Below are 20,692 nucleotides of genomic sequence, written 5' to 3' on the forward strand. Positions count from 1 at the left end.
TTTATTGTCTAGTACTTTGCAGACAAAAGTGTCTACTAATGGGGACAACAGGTCTAAGTTAAGCAGAACGAGATATAAGGCGTAACAAAGCCAAAATGTAATGTCCTCATATGAGACCACAGGGTCTCAAATTAACACAGTCTATAAGAAAATTGCCTATTTTAGGTTAGGCTAGGAAGTTTGTGCCAAAAATAGCAAATCATAGGCTGTGTCTTAAATCACAAGCTTAGTATGTCACAGTAGCAAGACTATCAGTAGTACACTAATTTAACAATCAGGACCCTCCAAAAAGGTTGCGTTTAGTGCGTTTACGACTGCTTAATGTGTTTCGTTCTAATACTGATTTAATAGAGCAAATAAATTCATAGATTGTTGGACATTCTATCCCAAAACCATGGGCTTTTTTTATGACTTCCCCCCCCCCCTTTTTGCAGCAGTAGGGTCAGACGCTGATGCAGGACTAGAAGACCTGGCTTGCAATTGACATTCCAATTTAACTTGATGTTCAGTGGGGTCGAGGTCAGAGCTCTGTGCAGGATATTGGTGTTTCTCCACAGTGAACTGGTCCTATATCTTAATGGACCTTGTTTTGAGCATTGGCGCACATACCTGCTAAAACAAGAAGGGGTATTCCCACACGGTTGCCAATAAGAAGGAAGAATATGGTTTATTTTAAATAATTATTTATATAAACCTATTTTAGACATTTTATACATGCAGTGGGCATGACTACAACTCCTAAATTTGATCATCAGAAAGGGTATTGACATACATGGCCGTACAGTACTCAAATGAACACAGTCTATAAGAAAATTGCCTATTGTAGGTTAGGCTAGGACGTTTGGGCCAACAATGGCAAATCATAAGCTGTGTCTCAAATCAAAAGCTACCTACTGATTTGAATGTCACAGCAGCAAGACTATCAGTAGTGCACTAATTTAACATACTGTTTAGCACAGTGCAATGACAATCAGGCGCCTACAAAATACAAAGAGCTTCGACTATATCCCTGGACAGTGTTTTTTAATAATGCATTTTCAATGGTGGATAATCAGGTTTCATTTTGGGAGGGAGGCCAGTGCTTCAGCAGACACCACAGTGTGCAATCATGGTCGTCCCAAGTTTTTGTGTTTTGTTTGTGCCGGGTTGAAGTGAAGTGAAGGAAACGATCAGCACATTCTGTGATTGTATTGGTTAGACAGTCCAACAGTGCTAAGTTTTAGCCATTTAGCTCACTTAAGCTACATGTAATTGTGTTTTAAATAAAGCTAACTGCTTAAGGCCTCCGCATACTTCCTGCGAAACTCTGCACACTCGGGTGACGCAGAGGTAAATTACGTCAGCCCACTACCGCTGGCATCTAGGGTTTGAATTCCAAGCAAGGCTTTCGGCTGGTCGGGCATCTACATGCAGACATACCTTATTTATTGTCCAGTACATATTGTCCAGTGGGCAACAGGTCTAGGTTAAGTAGAATGAGATATACGCCGTAACAAAGCCAAAATGTAATGTCCCCATATGTGACTGCTGGCTTAAATGAACACAGTCTAGTTTGTCCTCACAGTCCACGAGCGTTGCACGAAGCCGAACAAGCCTTCGCAAGCTTACAAGCTGGCATACTTCCTGCGGTTTTGTTTTGCCTGTCACGTCTGCTCCACAGCTGCAGGTGACGCTGTGACATTTATGATGTTAAGTTCCATGACTACCGAAATCGCATACTTAAACAGTACGTACTAAATTAGAGGCAGTGTGCACTGCTTGGCCGGTACAGAAGTACCTTTCAGTATGCAAGTGTGCTGTGTTTGCATACACAAAAATGCTGCCCTAGCAGTAGATTATCCTGGTACTTTTCGCGTACTGTTTAATGAATACTACATTTTCGGACACACTACCCGCTCCTGCGTACTGTTCAGTATGGAAGTATGCGATTTCGGACACAGCCGATGATTACAGTTGAGACGCTCCTCAAAATCGTCCATGTTTGTTTTAATGGCACGCCTCTTTTTTACCGACCAATCACAGGCATTGTCGCGGAGCGTTGCCGTCTGTGGAGTTCGCCCAGCTTCCATATGCACGACAAGGTGAGCAAAGCCTCTGCGCGGCGTCCGTGGTTGTTCGCTTTCTCCGCAATTACTTCACATTGGTTGCCGAACTATGCTGAGGTCTTTAGCACTGGTTATCGTTAATAAGCTGTTTAGACTCACCAGGGTCAAAATGAACTTTTTAAAAGTCGTAAGACCCTGAGCCATAGGATTTATTAGCACGAGTCGGCCTGTAAGTTTAAATGTAGATACTGAATAATATGCATTTTCATTAAGCAGTGAGTGTGTGAAATACATGTTCTGTTTAGTTTTTGCACTGGTAAAATAGCGTCATTTATATTCGTTCTGTGAATAGATGATAAGACAGAGTTTTAGTTAAATGAAACAGGATTATAATTATAGAACAGACGCTGATTTAGAGCTATAACGTTTCTTAGCTGTAAAACCCAAATTTCCTTTTAAGCACGACATTTAAAAGAAGTTAAGCATTTTATTATGTTGTTTTTAATGCAGAGGATAATTACAGAATTTAATAACAGTGTTTCACTCGGCTTGCAGAAGCGGATTAAAAAGTTACTGTGGAAAGATGAGACTCGTGGACTCTGATAATTCACTTTCCTCACAAACTAGCAGGGATTTAGTGGCTTTATTAAAATGCACATAATAACAACTCTGTGCTTGTGGATTTAAAAGGCAGTTTGCACTGATATGACTTGCTTCATTCATCTCAGAAGTGCTGTGTAATGAATTAACTCAAGGAAAAGTTCAAACTTTAACATAATTCCTTACTGTTTTATTCCAGGAGCTCAAAAACTACATTAATTAGGCAAAAAGAAGCTTTATTCATAGTATTTTTGACTGAATGTGACATTAAAATCATCAACAGCCTCAAAATCAGGGCTGGTTTACATACATCTATCATGTTATTTACATTATGGACATAACCCCAAGATGCCTTGACTGTACTGCCATCTTTACTGCTTATAAATGCAAACATTGCTCTCTCAGGCTAAATGCTTAACATCTCTACACAAAATTATTGCAAAGTAAAAAACTCAATATATCAAAATATAAAATATCGATTACAAATATTTTAATCAATAACAAATGGCGCGGAGGTAAATTACGCTAGGGTATAAATCCCAAGCAGTGCTATCGGCCGGTCAGGCATCTACACACAGACATAAGTTATTTATTGACTACTGCTTTACTCCTATATGGCAGATGAAAGTGTCTACTAATGGGGACAACAGGTCCATGCATGTTAAGCACAACTTAGTATAAGGTATAAGGTATAACAAAGCCAAAATGTAATGTCCCCATATGTCACCGCAGGGTCTCAAATGAACACAGCTTAGTTTGTCTTCACAAACTAGCAGGGATTTAGTGGCTTTATTAAAATGCACATAATAACAACTCTGCACTGATATCTACACACAGACATGATTGGCTATCTGAGTGAGGGTTATTTTTTAAAACTGCTACATCTGGGGTATCAAATCCAGGTCCTGCAGGGCTGTAAGCCCTAGAGATTTGTGCTTTCATACCTAGACTCATCTCCTAAAGCTTTTGGTTAGTCATGAATTCTCTGAATTAGGTTTTGCTGCTAAATCCTACGCTGTTGTTGCCCCCTTGAGTCGGACGCCTCTTTACTACAAACACAAAGTAATAAACTAACGTAAAACTACCCTTTTAAAAGGATCTGTCTCCCATTTACGACTTTAGTTACTGCAGTTTTTATTTATATATCAGCTGAAGTAAATAATGGGCTTAGAACTCATGCCAGTCCACTGTAAATAATTATCTGTTTATTTTTGTACTGCTGTGCAATGAAACAGCAAATTATTTCCAGGCTGCTTTACTTCTGGAGATCAAAAACTGTAATAAAGCAGTATAAAGTGGTTCTGTTTTACATGCTTCCACTGAAATAAACACAGACTGCTTTGCTTGTGTGCAGAAGACAGATTAGCGCGGAGCAGCAGTTTGTTATTACAGTTCAGTCGTACATTAGTCATGAGTAGGATGTCGTTAATATGGATCTGTTTGGTAAATCACGCTTCCATCTGGTCTCTGCCACCCTGTGCTTTCCTACCAGCCTCCTTTCGCTCCTGTTCTCCTGCTCCCATGTTTCTCTGTGATTAATCAAGTCAGTCCTCTGTGCCGTGTCGGGTTAGAGGTAGAAAGTACGAGCTTGAACAGGCTGTAAAATTAAAGCTGCAGTCGCACCAGCTTTTTATTAGTGAAATTCTGCAACTACACGTGTAATAAACACTCATCTGGTGCTCGCCTGGGTCTTCATTTTGGTTAAAATAATCTTATTTTATCTTATATTATTATTATTATTATTATTTTTATTTTTTTTTTTTGGAAAAAAAAAAAACGTTTATTGTATTGGGTAACTTCATTACTCTTAACAGCTGTGGTTAGCAGAAAAGTATCTCAGAACACACATCATGTCAGATCTTTTGGTGGATGGGCATTCGGACGGCACAGCAGTCTAACACATGATTCATCAAGGGCTTAGCGTTACTCTCCTTATGCGATGCGACTCATTGGTCAGTATGGGGGTGAGGCAAGTGGCAGCGGAGTTGGGAACAACTAGATTAGAAAACAAAATGTGGTGGATGGGCTACAACAGCAGAGATGCACGGCGAATTCAATTAGCAACAATTGTAGTTTGGACCTAATTTACCAGGCTTACTTAAAGTCTAAAATACATTCTAATTCTAATAATTCTTAATCAAAGTAAATTAATCCTGTAATGTCAGTCTCCGAGCTCAGAACTGCTCACACTACAAACTGCTGAACTACACGTTCTATTGGACTGCGCCTTTGACCCCATGTGGCCAGCAGGACTCACGTCTGTCATGTTTTTCTTCTGTTCTCATGTTTCTTTCATTCTTTCTTTTTTTCTCTTTTTATAATTTTGCATCTCATCCTGTTTGCCATCTTGTTTTTGTTCCACCAGGCGTCACAGGCTTTACTTTCACAAGTAAGTGTTTTATTTTCTCTCTTTTCTCTTTCCGTTCGGCTCGGACGCTGTTATCTGTTTACGCTGTTTTGTTTACTCTAAACATGCCTGTCGTACCTGTGAGGATGCTGTTAGCAAAAGGCTGTAAATCCTAAATGACAAATTCCAAAGGAAGACTTAAAGTAGTGCCTCCTCATGTCGACTCACATACCTTTCTAAAATGAGATTATACATTTTCAGTTTTTTTTTTTTACATTTATTTAATGAAGTGGTGGTTTGCTTATTCTTGCAGATGTTAAGTAATGCTTTGGCATTAAATACTTTTGTTTGTCTTGTATAGTTAATTACTTGTGCATAAATTCAGGTTTGTTGGAGTATCATTAGAAGCTGAAGATAAACTTTAGGTGTCGATATATTGCACTATTGCTGGTTCAACTACTGTAGTCATCAGTTCTGCTCCTATATAAGGATTAGCACATGTACTCCAGTTAATCTGGTGTTCCGGAGGGGGGTTGGATTAAGGTTTAAATTAAAACTTGCAGTGAAGTGATTTTTTAGGACGTGGATTGGTGACTACTGGCTGAAACGGTGCACACTCTCCTTCCTCTGTTAAAACCCACAATTTAGCAGATGATGCTAGGCATGAAATCACTGCTATTCCCAGTAATAAACTTACAGGGATTTGAGAGGTGAAACATTGATCATGAGTGATTATTCTAAAAGTTTTAAAAGTTTCAGTCCAACCCATAACAGAACTGAGTCTTTAACAAGCAGAACGTTTAAATGCTGCAGCAGAAACTGAAGGTTGTTTTGTGGAATAAAGTTAGTTCTTTTTTTGCTTGATACAGACACAGTGACACCAGTCCGCCGTCTCTGGCTTTTTCTTATATGTGGAAATACACAAACAAAAGAAGCTCATGGATATTAGAGATAAGAATCAAACCCAGTGTTAGTTCAGAGGTAGAAGACTATTGATACTGGACTCTAGTGGGGCTGGTTCTTCAATGGATGGATGGATGGATGGATGGATGGATGGATGGATGGATGGATGGATGGATGGATGGATGGATAGATAGATAGATAGATAGATAGATAGATAGATAGATAGATAGGACAGGACAGCTAGCTAGCTAGCTAGATAGATAGATAGATAGATAGATAGATAGATAGATAGATAGATAGATAGATAGATAGATAGATAGATAGATAGATAGATAGATAGATAGATAGATAGATAGGACGGACGGGACGGGACGGGACGGGACGGGACGGGACAAGATAGATAGATAGATAGATAGATAGATAGATAGATAGATAGATAGATAGATAGATAGATAGATAGATGATAGGACGGACGGACGGACGGACAGGACAGGACAGGACAGGACAGATAGATAGATAGATAGATAGATAGATAGATAGATAGATAGATAGATAGATAGATAGATAGATGATAGGACGGACGGACAGGACAGGACAGGACAGGACAGGACAGATAGATAGATAGATAGATAGATAGATAGATAGATAGATAGATAGATAGATAGATAGATAGATAGATAGACAGACAGACAGACAGACAGACAGACAGACAGACAGACAGATAGGATGGATGGTAAGAGGGAGGGATTGGATGGATGGATAGATAGATACCTGTAGATGGATGAATTGACGGATGGACAGATAGATAAATAGATAGATGAAGGGATTGGATGGATGGATGAATAGATGGATAGATTGCCATTACATTGTTTTCATTGAAATCAACAGCAAGAGTGCTTTTTTGCTTGGAGCTAGGAGTCTAATGCACTCGCCCACCGCTGCTGAGATCTCAGGCTCTTGAGTTTGAACCCCAGCTGGTGCTTTCAACCTGCCCGGACTCCCAGACAGTTCATAAGGGAGAAGAAGGTTAAACGGGTTTCAGTTCAGCTGTGCAATGTCAGCCTCTGCCGTCTGGTCGAGGCGCCTGCACTTGTTAGATGATTAAATAGGGTAAATTGTGAAACGAAACAGTGGATTGACAGACACTCAGGAGTAAGTCATCAACCACTCTTATCATCTCCACCAACGAATCAAAATCAAGCATTCCAACCTGTTTAGGGCAGGATAATTAACATTGTATTTTAACCACAGTAATACACTATGCCAGGGTTTTTCAACCCTTGGGTGGGTTGCAAGTAAAAAAAACAGAAAAACAATACTAATCAAATAAACAAATTTCAACAGGCACAAACATGAAATGAACTCGTACACGAACGCCCCCTTTTGGAGGCTTTACGTTACATCTTGTAAACCACAGTGGGACCAGATTGCCATCATTTTCATTTATTAAGTATATTTCATTTAGTGTTGTTTTGATGCGTTGTTTTTGTTGCAGTGGGTCACATGAACATAGTCCGTAACTTTCCAAGCACCCTAATACTTCATTTTTTGCCTCTGGTCTGCAGTTCAATTCAAAATGTCAGTTGGATACAGGATGCACTGTGAACCCTCGATCTCGAGACTCTTTAGTATTTCTTTTCATTGTTGCTTGTGAATGACAGCCGCGTCTTGGTCTGGTTGTGTATAGCCCTTTCAGCGACAGGTATCATTTAGCTATAGCAAGCTTTCTCATGGTCATTATAGTGGAAAAGAAAGAGGCAGACAGCCATGGAGGAGCCCATATCCCGTAATGATAGTGTAATGCGGTCATGCTCGGTGAAGATAGATGGTATTGTCGGCTCTCGTCGTGGAGATAGACCTCATGGCTGTGCGAGATGATCGGCGACACGATGATCCAAGGGCTCTAAACATCCACCTAACATTCATCAGATCTCAGATGACGGGACCGGAATATCTCAGCACCCAAGACACTCATCACATCACGGCTAAACAGACCCGCTGACAGATGCAAGCAGATTTACCTGCCAAGTGCTGGCTTTGGGAATAGGAATGAAATCAGAACATAAGGCCGTAGTTCAGGGACTGTTGAACTTTTTAAATTGATGAAACATGGTAAAGGTTTGGAGGCATTTGTGCAGTCATGTGAAACTGTAGCTGTCTGATCTGCCAGCCACATTCCTTATCAGGAGAGTTTTTGCCTTAGCTGCAAATGGGTAGAGTAGCCAAAAATATTACACTTGTACAAATTCTGATTCTATTTTATCCATTTTGTACCATATGACAGCCACCAGTCTGCGGGAATAGGGCTTACATATACAGGTTTTGTTAACGTAAAACCACTTATTTTGGAACAGTCAGTGGCTAGATTACAGTTACATTACCAGCATTTAGCAGACACTTTTATCCAGAGCGACTTATAGTACTGTGACAGCATATTGGCAAAGCAATTGCGGGTTGAGGGCCTTGCTCAGGGGTCCAACAGTGGTAACCTGGCAGCGGTTGGGCTTGAACCAGTGATCTTTTGATTACAAGTCCAGTACCTTAGAGTCTTAGAGACTGGGTAGTGAAATGCCGACTTTTCCACCACTTTGGAGGGTCACGTATGCACTTTTAGGCTCTAAGACAGTGCTGGCACTGACTTTGCTTGCACTTAAACTCATAAATAAGTTTCTTTTTGGACATATTTGGGCCAGAAATGTGTTGTTATTTACTTTGTGCCAAGGCAAAAAGTATTAAAACTACTATAGTGTTGCAATATTGGAAAGCTTGACTTGCTTGCTAGCTAGATGGGCAGTTGAACGTATTAAAAACAATTAAATTACAATTTTGATATGGAAATAAAGTGTTGTCTGACTTTTTAGGTAGCGGTAATGTTACATTTTGGGTGGTTCTTCAATGGGGCTGGTTCTTCAATGGATGGATGGATGGGTGGAGGGATTGGATGGGTAAAGGGATTGGATGGATGGATGAATGGATAGATTGGGATAAGGATTGGATGGGTGGAGGGATTGGATGGATGGATGGATAGATGGGGATAGGGATTGGATGGGTGGAGGGATTGGATGGATGGATGGATAGATGGATGGATGGAGGGATTGGATGGATGGATGAAAGGAATTGATGAATGGATTGGTAGATAGATGGATGAATGGATGGATTCCATGGAATAGGCATCTGCAAGCACCATGTTATATTTGTTATTTATAATTTAGTAAAGCTGTACTACTAATTGTTCTCTGTTTGAGGTGCGAAGGTGAAACGCTGCTGTAAAGTGGTGAACACTTGAATTTGACAATCGAATGGGGTAATAAATGATGTCATTTACAATAAAGACACTGCTGTCAGAAGCGGTAAATTGAAAAGTAAAAACCTGCATGAAGAATTGTGGGTGTGATCGGCAGTGCATGAAAAACTGACTTTGCCTCTGTGCCACTTGCCTTCATCCCAACACCTCTGTAAACCGTAACAGAGAGGCGCGTAATCGCTGCTGCACAGAAACCCTGGATCCTCTCCATAAAGCTTTCAGTGCTACCAGGACTTTAAGGTTGATGGATGGCACATCATAGACGAGTGTAAGGAAGGATCTGGGTCTCTCCCAGCAGAGAGTGAGACGTTGTGGTCGCCTGATAAAGTCACCCGACCGCTGCCAATACGACGCCTCTCTGTACGCTTGGGTTTTGTAGGTCAGCTCCTTAAAACTACTTAAAGCAAGAGCTGCCCCCAGGCTCCACTGCTCCAAAGCCTCTCCTCGTTTCTAAATCTATTAACAGGTCTTCCGGGCTGTAGACATCTCTGATAGGGTCTTTTTCTGGTAAATGATGTGTAAAGTGGAGCTAAGGTCTTACCTGGGTTTCAAAAGGGGGTTTACGTTTGCGCTGTATGCAGTGTAGGCTACTAGCAGACCACAAGAATTATATCATGTACATTTAAGGACATCCTCAGACCTCAGTGTAAGTTAAAAATTTCTCCCTCTGTGTTTACTTAAAGTATGTGAACCTTGTAGTACAAGATATACAATTTATATGACTTACTAAGTAGAGCAGCACAGTTACTTTTGTACATTTACACTTAGTGAGGGAGGGGGGTGCCTAAGCAGGACACACATCACTTGTTAATGCTGAAGTGTGAATTCATCTGCTATTTCAACAAGAGCCAGATTATTAAACATACAGAAATATTTAAACTGTCAAGTAGAAACTAGGGGGATCCTATAGGTTGTATTCTATATGTTGAGTCTCAACAGATCCATCAACCTGTCTGGGTGCCCACACACATACAGTTAGCTCTGTTAGAGGGAGGGAAGGTCAGAAGGGACTGGTCCAAAGTCACATGAACAAAATGCAAGAAAAATAACAGTGAAAGTAAAAGCTAGAGGCAGACAAAACCAAACCAAATGATAAGCCACAGTTTAAAGATAGAAAAGACAGGGTACTGCATTATTGGCACATCCATGTGAGTTCTAGGACACACAAAAAACAGGGATAGTATCTGCCAAGAACCCAAAGAGCCTCCGGGTGCAGCTTCTCCAGCTACTCAATCCACCAGTGAGTTACAACCCGAATACTCACCAGAGATCCAGACAGGAACCCAACAAACAGCTAGTGGCAAAACTTTAGAACAAGAGTGGACCCTCGGAAACCAGAACAATACAAAGCTAGCAAAAAGGCTATCGGGAGAAGTAAGGCATGTCAACAAATCAGTGGCGGCTGCTGGTCTTTCAAAGAGGGGAAGCTCATTGTCGGCTTACATCATAAAATTTGTCAATTTATTTATACATAATTCTGCCCTCCGTTCCTTTTCAAGAAAATGGCCTGAAATGGGTTGCAGTTTGTCTTTCGTCCACTGGGACTGAAGCTCCCAGTGATTAAGTGAAGGTGTAGATCTCAAAATAGCTGTCAATCAAAACGGGATTCAGCCTTTCGACTGATCCTCCAATCATCTTGCAGAAGCTCAGCGTCCAGACCCGCCCACAGCTCCATTCACCCCCAGAGACGCTCAGCGTCCGGGGGTGGGACAAAATCGTGGCATTTATCCAATGACCGGCGAGTTTCGAAGCAATGATAAAAACCTTTCCATGCAGTCCCATTGAAGTGAATAGATGCTCAGCTTCTACGGGCAAATGCATTGACGCTACGGGAAAGTATGAGAAGTTCGAGTCAGTCGATTTGTGATAAGTAGCTGATTCTGAACGAACTCGTCTTCGAGATGAACGTGTACTAAGGCATTTGTAGTCAATGAAATGTTAACACAACTGTACATATTTGACCATTTAATTTTTGACATTTTAGGGGAAGCTGAGCTTCCCTTGCAGTCTTAGAGAAATCGCCACTGCAACAAATGCAACCAGGCATGTCGTACACACAGGCAAATAAAGGGCTATTAGCAATGACAAACAAAGGGCTTATAAAGCACTGTCTCCAGGTGTAGCAAGTATTAGTAATAGTAGGATTATGGCACAGGGAATGCTTTGAAGCCATCCAACTGCACCTCCTCCACCTGCCAGGCCAAGTTAAGCATGGTGAAGGAATATGTGGGGGTCTGTGGATTTTTTTCCAATTTCACTTCAAGCTTTGTATCCAAGGCCAATTTGTCTGGTGACGAATGTCCAATTGTTTGGAACCTTGGACTTTGGTGTTTTTCTCAGAGAATTCATGCCTTTATTTTGAGGAATGAGGCCATTTTCTCAGAGAAGGGAAAACTGAGGTAAAGGTCCATGTATGCCCTAAAATGTGTACTGTATTAGTCGCAAAAAGACTTTGTGGCAAAGATGTTATCGTTTTCCATTGGAGAGTGCAGTTCCGCTTCATCTTGCATTGCTGGTATGCATAATGTCTTAATTAGATTTTATTTTACTGAATTTGTGGTAGCTTTTTAACTGCAAACAATGAGATAAACCACTTTTTGTAATGGTGCAAGAGTTTAATGGTGGTTTTATTTTAAACAACACTGTCACAGTCATGTTACCCTGGCACGGTAATGTTAGCTTCAGTTAAACATTTAACAGGGCTTTAAAGAATAAAAAAGCACTCTAACAGCAGCGATTATAAACCTGTGGCAGTGAACGTGTCTTAATTTAGCATAGCTCTAACACCTTATCATTAAAACACCTTCCAACCTCAAGTCTTTTTCTTCCAGTTTTTACTAACTGTGTCCCATTTTACCCCTGGCTTACCGCGACTTCTCACCCAACAGCCCGTCTTGCAGCAAGCTTTTCCATATACATGAGGTTACAGACGTAGACTAATGTCAAAGATTAGCTAATGTCATTCTAACTGACAGGGGAGACAGAGATGTCATCCGTCCATGTGGCAAGCAGAGTCAGCGCTCTGGGTGTCCTAGCTGTAAAGGCATGTATAGTTCTTCTGTCAAACTTAAAAACATCAGCTATTTAGCATAAAAATACTGGCAGTGTTAACTAGCCTTTAGAGCAAAGGTGGGCAAGTGAATTTTCTGAAGGGCAGTGTCTCTATCAATTGCACTCAGTTCTGCTGGATACACTCACACACACGTAAATGCGAAACTCACCTAAATTTAAAATAAAAACAATTTTGTTGTATTGCTCGGTGATGTAAATTTATTTACGTCTGGTTTTTAATCATCACTGACCTCATGCAGGCTGGTTGAGGACAGCCAAAGGGCCGGATGTGGCCCGCAGGCCTTACAATGCCCAGGTGTGCTTTAGAGCATATTAAGGTAGGGACTCTAACTCCAGAAACAGAACAGAAGGATGCAGTCACCCCAACTGTAATACAGTTGTCACTGACTACAAAAAAACAGGCAGTAAAAAGAGCAGTAATCTGAACTGAAGTGCACGATAAGCTTCAGCGGAGGACAGCTCCATCAGGACCGACAGCTCAGCCGGAGCCCTCATCCTGTGCTCATGTTTATCCTATGATGCATGAAACACCAGAGATGGACGGATTCACGTTGGCCCTTCCCGCTGTAGCTTATTATCTTGTCTGGGGCTGCAGGACGTGCACGAGTCCGGGGTGAGCGGAGCACTCGGTCCGAGAGTGCCATCACCCTGCGATAAGAGCCATCCGCTCACCCACATCAGAGCTTTTTACTTCTGCACAGCTTGATCCATTTCATCATCTCGAAAACACTCGGTGTTTGTCAGTCCAGCTCAAAGCTCATCCGCCTCCTCTTCTTCCTCTTCCTCCTCCTTCTCTTCTTCCTCTTTCTCCATCCTGAGTCGCCAAAGCTTCTACTAAAAGCTGTTGATCTGGTCTGAAATCAGAATCATGAAATCTGGGTTTATTAATTATTATCCATTAATTATTATTATCTTTATTTTAAAATCCTTTTATATTTCACCAAATCTTACTGCTCTTACTATTTTAAAACTGATTTAGTTTATATTTTCTTGTCCATTTTATCAGCTCCACTTACCATATAGAAGCACTTTGTAGTTCTAAAATTACTGACTGTAGTCCATCTGTTTCTCTGCATGCTTTGTTAGCCCCCTTTCATGCTGTTCTTCAATGGTCAGGACCCCCACAGAGCAGGTATTATTTGGGTGGTGGATCATTCTCAGCATTGCAGTGACACTGACATGGTGGTGGTGTGTTAGTGTGTGTTGTGCTGGTATGAGTGGATCAGACACAGCAGCGCTTCTGAAGTTTTTAAATACCTCACTGTCAATGCTGGACTGAGAATAGTCCACCAACCAAAAACATCCAGCCAACAGCGCCCCATGGGCAGCGTCCTGTGACCACTGACGAAGGTCTAGAAGATGACCGACTCAAACAGCAGCAATAGATGAGCGATCATCTCTGACTTTACATCTTCAAGGTGGACCAACTAGATAGGAGTGTCTAATAGAGTGGACAGTGAGTGGACACGGTATTTAAAAACTCCAGCAGCGCTGCTGTGTCTGATCCACTCATACCAGCACAACACACACTAACACACCACCACCATGTCATTATAACTGCAGTGCTGAGAATGATCCAACACCTAAATAATACCTGCTCTGTGGGGGTCCTGACCATTGAAGAACAGGGTGAAAGCTAAAAAAAGGTATGTAGAGAAACAGATGGACTACAGTCAGTAATTGTAGAACTACAAAGTGCTTCTATATGGTAAGTGGAGCTGATAAAGTGGACAGTAGAAACAAGGAGGTGGTTTTAATGTTATGGCTGATCGATGTATATTTCCTGAGGTTCTAGATCTTGTCTTGCCTTACAAATTCTTACAATTAGCTGTTTTTACCTTTTTAATTCTAAGCTCTTTTATGGCTCATAAAGTCTGTCTGTGTCCTGAAGCTTGCGCTAATTAGTACAAATTTCTGCCTAAAAAAAGTAAAAAGCAGAACAACAGTGAGTTTCTGATATACAGTATTTCTGGTACACTGAATATTAAAAATGATGCATTAATTTATTTACTCAGGTTAGAAAAATGGATGTCTGTAAATGTTATGTGTAAATGTTAACATTCAGTATTCCAGTGTTCACCACACCCTCCAGGGCTTAAAGCAAAATGCCATTCTCAGTTTACATACTAAATTTTTCATTTCTACCTTTTTTAAATATATATTTTTGTATTTTGTAGATTTGCCCGTCAGATCTTAAAGGGGAATAAAGGATAGCTTTAAGCTGTACTTGCTAAATACTGTATATGTTTTTGTTTTTTTTAAATTAACCCTGCACTATCCCGAAGTATATGTCTTAACTAGTTAACCAAAAAAATTTGAAAAAAATTTAAAACATTTATTTTAAAAATGTGCTAATGCTCATTTCTTTATCTAATTAGCCAGTCATGTAAAATAAATGCCACATTTGCGTAAAAAATGTGATTAGGGTGCCCTAATTCATTAGACTGTGGCATCAGTTGTTGTTACCAGACTAAACCAAACTGGTTTAAGTATTACAAAACATCCACTAAGTGGCAGTGCAGATGTACTGTCAGTCGACCGTGTACACCACGTGTCAAACTCGAAGCCCGCAGGCCAAATCCGGCCCCCCACATCACTTTATGTGGCCCATGAGAGCTTAAAAGACGTATGATTGTCTTAAAATACACTGTAAAATTTTACATAAACTGCATCGCCACTAGATTGCAGTGTTTCCACATCAGCGTTTTACAAATAATCATAAAATGTACAAGACGAGAAAATTGAAGCAGAAGGAGGAAATTTAATGAAAGATGGGAAAGTAAATAGCGGTACGTCTCTTGTGTTATGAGGCCGTGTCTGTGGTAAAGGAGTACAGTATAAATGTAGATATACATTATAAATATACAGTATAGATTTGGCATTTTGACACCAAACAGAATTTAGCCTCCAAGAAAAACAACAAATTGTCCCAGACTGCAATCACAGCAGGATCGGCCCTTTGTAAAAATGAGTTTCACACCCCTGGTCTACACAGACATGAATGGCTCTATCTGAGGGCGAGGATGCCTGAAGCACTGTGATTGGTTGCTTCCCTGTACAGTGTTTTCTGGTGGAACCGGACCTCCTGCTTCCCTGACCAGGATAAATTGACTAATGAAAGTAAAAAGAATAAATGAAATTTACAGTATATCAAACCTTAAGGCAGATGGACTACAACAACAACAACAACTAAAACACGTCTGGTTTCAATCCTGTCAGACAAAAACATGCTGTTTATTCCGCATTCTGACCTGCAATCTGCAAGTTATGGCAGAAATCTGGATTTATCAGACCAGGCAGCATTTCTTTATCTGTCTGCCTGGTTTATTCTTTATTCTTTATCTGTCCGGTTTTATTGAGCCTGTGCCCGCTGTTGCCTTGGATTCCGGTTCTTGGCTGACAGAGAGGAATTTGATTTTTTGCTGTTGTTGCCGAGCTGCTTTAATGTTTTTATTTTTTATTTAGTGTCCTGCTCTTTTCTGGCTATTTGTGTTACTGTAGCATTTCTGTAACCCTGATCCAGTCCGGCTTTTTAACTCCGACCTTTTTTATAAACAGATGTTTTGTTTCTCAGAACTGTCGTGTACCTGATGTTTTGGTTTTCTCGCACCATTCTGTGAAAATCCCAGGAGGTGAAACCAGCCTGTCTGACACCAACAGCCGGATGATGTTTGATGTGAACGTTAACTGAATTTTTTGATTTGTGACTGTGTGCACTGTCGCCTCACAGCAAGGAGGTCCTGGGTTTGATCCCCAGGTGGAACGGTCTGGGTACTTTCTGTGTGGAGTTTGCATGTTCTCCCTGTTCTCCAGTGTCTGTGTGGGTTTCCTCCGGGAGCTCCGATTTCCTCCCACAGTGCAAAGACGTGCAAGTGAGGTGAACTGGAGATACAAAATTGTCCATGACTGTGTTTGACATTAAAGACTTAAACTGATGAATACCTGTCCTGTCATGAATGTAATCAAAGTGTGTAAAACATGATGTTTAAATCCTTATAAATAAATGTGACTGTATGATTTAATGCAGGGGTGTCAAACTCATTTTCACCGAGGGCCACATCTGCATTATGTTGGCCCCTAAAGAGCCGATTGTAACGTATCCTGCTGTGATTGCAGTCTGGGACAATTTGTTTTTCTTGGAGGCTAAATTCTGTGTTTGGTGTAAAATGCCAAATTTATACTGTATATTTATAATGTATATCTACATTTATATTGTCCTCCTTTACCACAGACACGGCCTCATAGCACAAGAGACGTACCGGTTTTTCTTCTTGAAGCACTTTATTATCCATCTTTCATTAAATTTCCTCCTTCTGCTTCAATTTTCTCATCTTGTACATTTTTTATGATTATTTGTAAATATTTCTCAGCATCACTTGTTGGAAAACCGCCTCAGTTAAACGCTGATGTGATGTGTAAACACTGTCATCTAGTGGTGGGATGTGGTCACTTTGCGGGTCACAAAATCGGCACATTGTGGGAGATGCAGTTTATGTACGATTTTACAGTGTATTTAATGCATTGAGCTGCTAATTACTTGATAGATAATTTTGAATTGGATAAGTAATTAATATTTAGCAGGTGTACTGGGGTTCCTAATAAAGTGGTCAGAGAGCATATCTAGCATGTATACAGTACTGAGTAGTGTTTAGGTTTTAACTGAAGGATTTGCATTACAAACAGAGGTTACTTCTAGCTTAGCCTGTTTTTAATGGCAAGCAAATTAACAAAATACAATAAAACCTCGATTTAATGGACTAAAAGGGGGGAGCACTGGTCCGTAAAATGTGATTGTCTGAAACAACAAGGTTTTTTTTCCAGGAGGTGCAAAAACGCGGTGTGAATACGAAAACACAGCACTAGGGTTTGCAAAAGTGCTAAACATGCACATATGATTAACAGTAAAATAAACAACGTAAATAGATGTGTGAATACGTAATGTAAAACCTTTAAATAAATATTAATATTGGTGTACTGTACTACTGGGGAGAAATTTTATTTACCTTGTGGTGGAGATGTTTTTTTTATGTGATCTTATAGTGGGGACTCAGAGTTTCTATTACTCTGAGTCTGAAGAACTGCTGGTGGCTACTGGAGCAGCACTGGTGCAGAACTAAGCACTAAAATTAGCGAAATTTAGCATAAAACACAGAGAAAAAGACGAGAACAAAGCGAGCCTCCCAACAAAACAAAGTCTATTGCTCATGTAAACAGAGAGACGTGCGCCAGCTAGTGGACATGTTTGAACTGTTGGTCTCGGTCTGACAAATTGAGGTCCATTAAATTGAGGTTCCACTGTATATGTTAACAATATCAACAGAAAAGTCTGACAGTTGTCAGCAACAACCTTTCATTAGCAAAGTTGTTGTGATTGTATTTGGAGAGACATGCTATGCTTTACTCTACTCTTTCACCATCAGCATCGCCAGCATCTTGATCAGACACTAGGAGACGCCGTTATACCTTCTCAAACTTAAATAGGCTCTTTATTTTTGAGGGTTTGAGTCTTTGTCATGGTGTGTACTCTAATACATGACTCGTGTATTAGATTACTGTGCCACACGCGCACCACCTACATCCTTTTGAAGATTTCTTACAGTCTGAAGTTGCAGCAAATCCCATAAGTAAAAAGGGTTCAGATCGGGGTCAGTGCAGTTCTGTGCCCACATCGCTTTAGATCTCTAATTTCCTCTGTACGTTCACCAGTGACTCAGAACTGCAGGGCATCAGTGGACCAGCTGGCTGCATACATTTCTTACGCGCTGCTTATTATGCTAGCACAGCCTGGTTAAGTGAATTTCGTTTTGAAGTCTGTCAGACGTTGAGCTCTCTAACAGCCTGAGCTTTTTCATATTATTAGGACTGACTCCTGGCAGGGAAAAGAGGAGATATTTTTTTTTTGCCTCTTGTTATATTATTACCTTCCTCTCAAAAAGCTTATCGGTTTACACCGGAGCTCTTGATTTACTGTAGTGCAACATCATCCTTCACTCTGACGCTGGAGGAAGATTGATGCGGAGAGGAGATAATAATGTCGTTGGTGATAATGTTCTCCCAGGCAATTATTCTACTGTGGTAATCCAGTTTTAAGGTGGAGCGAAAAGATCCTGCTTAAGTCTGTAGCAGTAGAACCATTAAGTTATATAGTCGACTTTGGTTAGCTTAGATTGATTTTAAAATACAAGATTTAAGGCATTTGGATGGCGCTGCGGTAAAACACTCTAGCACAGACAGTGAGCTGGAATCTCAGCTCTGTTCCTGGCAGGTCAGGCGTCTATTCTGGCAATGATTGGCTCATTTGAGGGTGGGAGTGCACAGAGATGGGGGATAATGGAGTCTGCACAGAGACAGGGAATAATGGAGTCTGCACAGAGATGGGGGATAATGGAGGCTGCACAGATATGGCATAATAGAACCTGCACAGAGACAAGGGATAATGAAGCCTGCACAGAGACGGGGGATAATAGAGCCTTCACAGAGACAGGGGATAATGGAGTCTGCACAGAGATGGGGGATAATGGAGCCTGCACAGAGACGGGGGATAATAGAGCCTTCACAGAGACAGGGGATAATGGAGTCTGCACAGAGATGGGGGATAATAGAGCCTGCACAGAGACAGGGGATAATGGAGGCTGCACAGAAACGTGGTATAATAGAACCTGCACAGAGACAAGGGATAATGAAGCCTGCACAGAGACAGGGGATAATGGAGCCTGCGCAGAGACAGGGGATAATGGAGCCTGCGCAGAGACAGGGGATAATGGAGTCTGCGCAGAGATGGGGGATAATGGAGCCTGCGCAGAGACAAGGGGATAATGGAGTCTGCACAGAGATGGGGGATAATGGAGGCTGCACAGAGATGGGGAATAATGGAGCCTGCGCAGAGACTGGTGCACTGGTGCGCAGTCATGTTGGAACAGGAATGGGCCATCCCCAAACTGTTTCCACAAAGTTGGGAGCATGAAATTGTCCAAAATCTCTTTGTATGCTGAAGCATTAAGAGTTCCTTTCACTGGAACTAAGGGGCCGAGCCCAACTCCTGAAAAACACCCCCACACCATAATCCCCCTCCACCACACTTTACACTCGGCACAATGCAGTCAGACCATTCTCCTGGCAACCGCCAAACCCAGACTCATCCAGCGTGATTTGTCACTCCAGAGAACACGTCTCCATTGGTCTAGAGTCCAGTGGCGGCGTGCTTTACACCACTGCATCCGACGCTTTGCATTACGCTTGGTGATTTAAGGCTTGGATGCAGCGTCTTGGCCATGAAAAACCCATTCCATGAAGCTCTCTACGCACTGTTCTGGAGCTAATCTGAAGGCCACATGAAGTTTGGAGGTCTGTGGCGATTGACTTTGCAGAAAGTTGGCGACCTCTGCGCACTATGCGACTCAGCATCCGCTGTCCCGCTCTGTCATTTTACATGGCTACCACTTTGTGGCTGAGTTGCTGTCATTCCCAATCGCTTCTACTTTATATAATACCACTAGCAGTCGACTGTGGAATATTTAGTAGCGAGGAAATTTCACGACTGGACTTACATTTACATTTACATTTTCAGCATTTAGCAGACGCTTTTATCCAAAGCGACTTACGCAATGAGCAATTGAGGGTTAAGGGCCTTGCTCAGGGACCCAACAGTGGCAACTTGGTGGTGGCGGGGCTTGAACCTGTTTACAAGCCCAGTACCTTAACCACTGAGCTATCACTTGTTGCACAGGTGGCATCACGGTACCACGCTGGAATTCACTGAGCTCCTGAGAGTGACCCATTCTTTCACTAATGTTTGTAGAAGCAGTCTGCATGCCAAGGTGCTTGGTTTTATACACCTGTGGCCATGGAAGTGATTGGAACACCTGAATTCAATGATTTGGATGGGTGTGTGAATACTTTTGGCAATATAGTGTATATAGAGTTGACTTAATCACCATAACTATCTGATGAGCAGTTTTGGTGTAACTGTTCTTGTGGTATGACATGACTTTCTCAAAATATTCTGACTTTGTATTTATATAAAAAAGATCTGGTGAATATTTAATGATTATTGGATGTCTTGGAAAGAGAAGTAAGTTTGAAATGTGGATGGGATGATAAAATGTATTGAATCCATTTAATGATTCATGAACACGGATTAAGCGCCAACTTCAAAGCTTCTCGGGTCAGACTTGCACTTCTTCTTTAATAGATTTCAGGTGTTTTGATCAAGGAAAATCGATCCCGCGCGGCCTCGTGTCCCCACCGGTGGATCTATAAAGAGCTGCAGCGGTTTGCTTTTACTGCGGCGTGTGGAGTGTAAATAATGTTCAAAAAGTTTCCTAATGATTCATGACAGCTGCCTTAAAAATCACATAAAGCTGTAAGAGAGCACTCTGTTTCTGACACGCATCATCTTCATTCATCAGGCGCCTGCAGTAC

At 41.3% G+C, this 20,692-nt stretch overlaps 1 protein-coding gene across 4 annotated transcripts in view; it reads left to right on the plus strand.

Moving 5' to 3' along the window:
- The window catches only part of ncam1a (neural cell adhesion molecule 1a), a 388,457-nt gene that overhangs the window by 325,663 nt on the left and 42,102 nt on the right, over positions 1-20,692 (plus strand). The gene's annotated exons all lie outside the window — the stretch shown is intronic.

Source organism: Trichomycterus rosablanca, chromosome 16, assembly GCF_030014385.1.
Source record: "Trichomycterus rosablanca isolate fTriRos1 chromosome 16, fTriRos1.hap1, whole genome shotgun sequence".
NCBI lineage: Eukaryota > Metazoa > Chordata > Actinopteri > Siluriformes > Trichomycteridae > Trichomycterus > Trichomycterus rosablanca.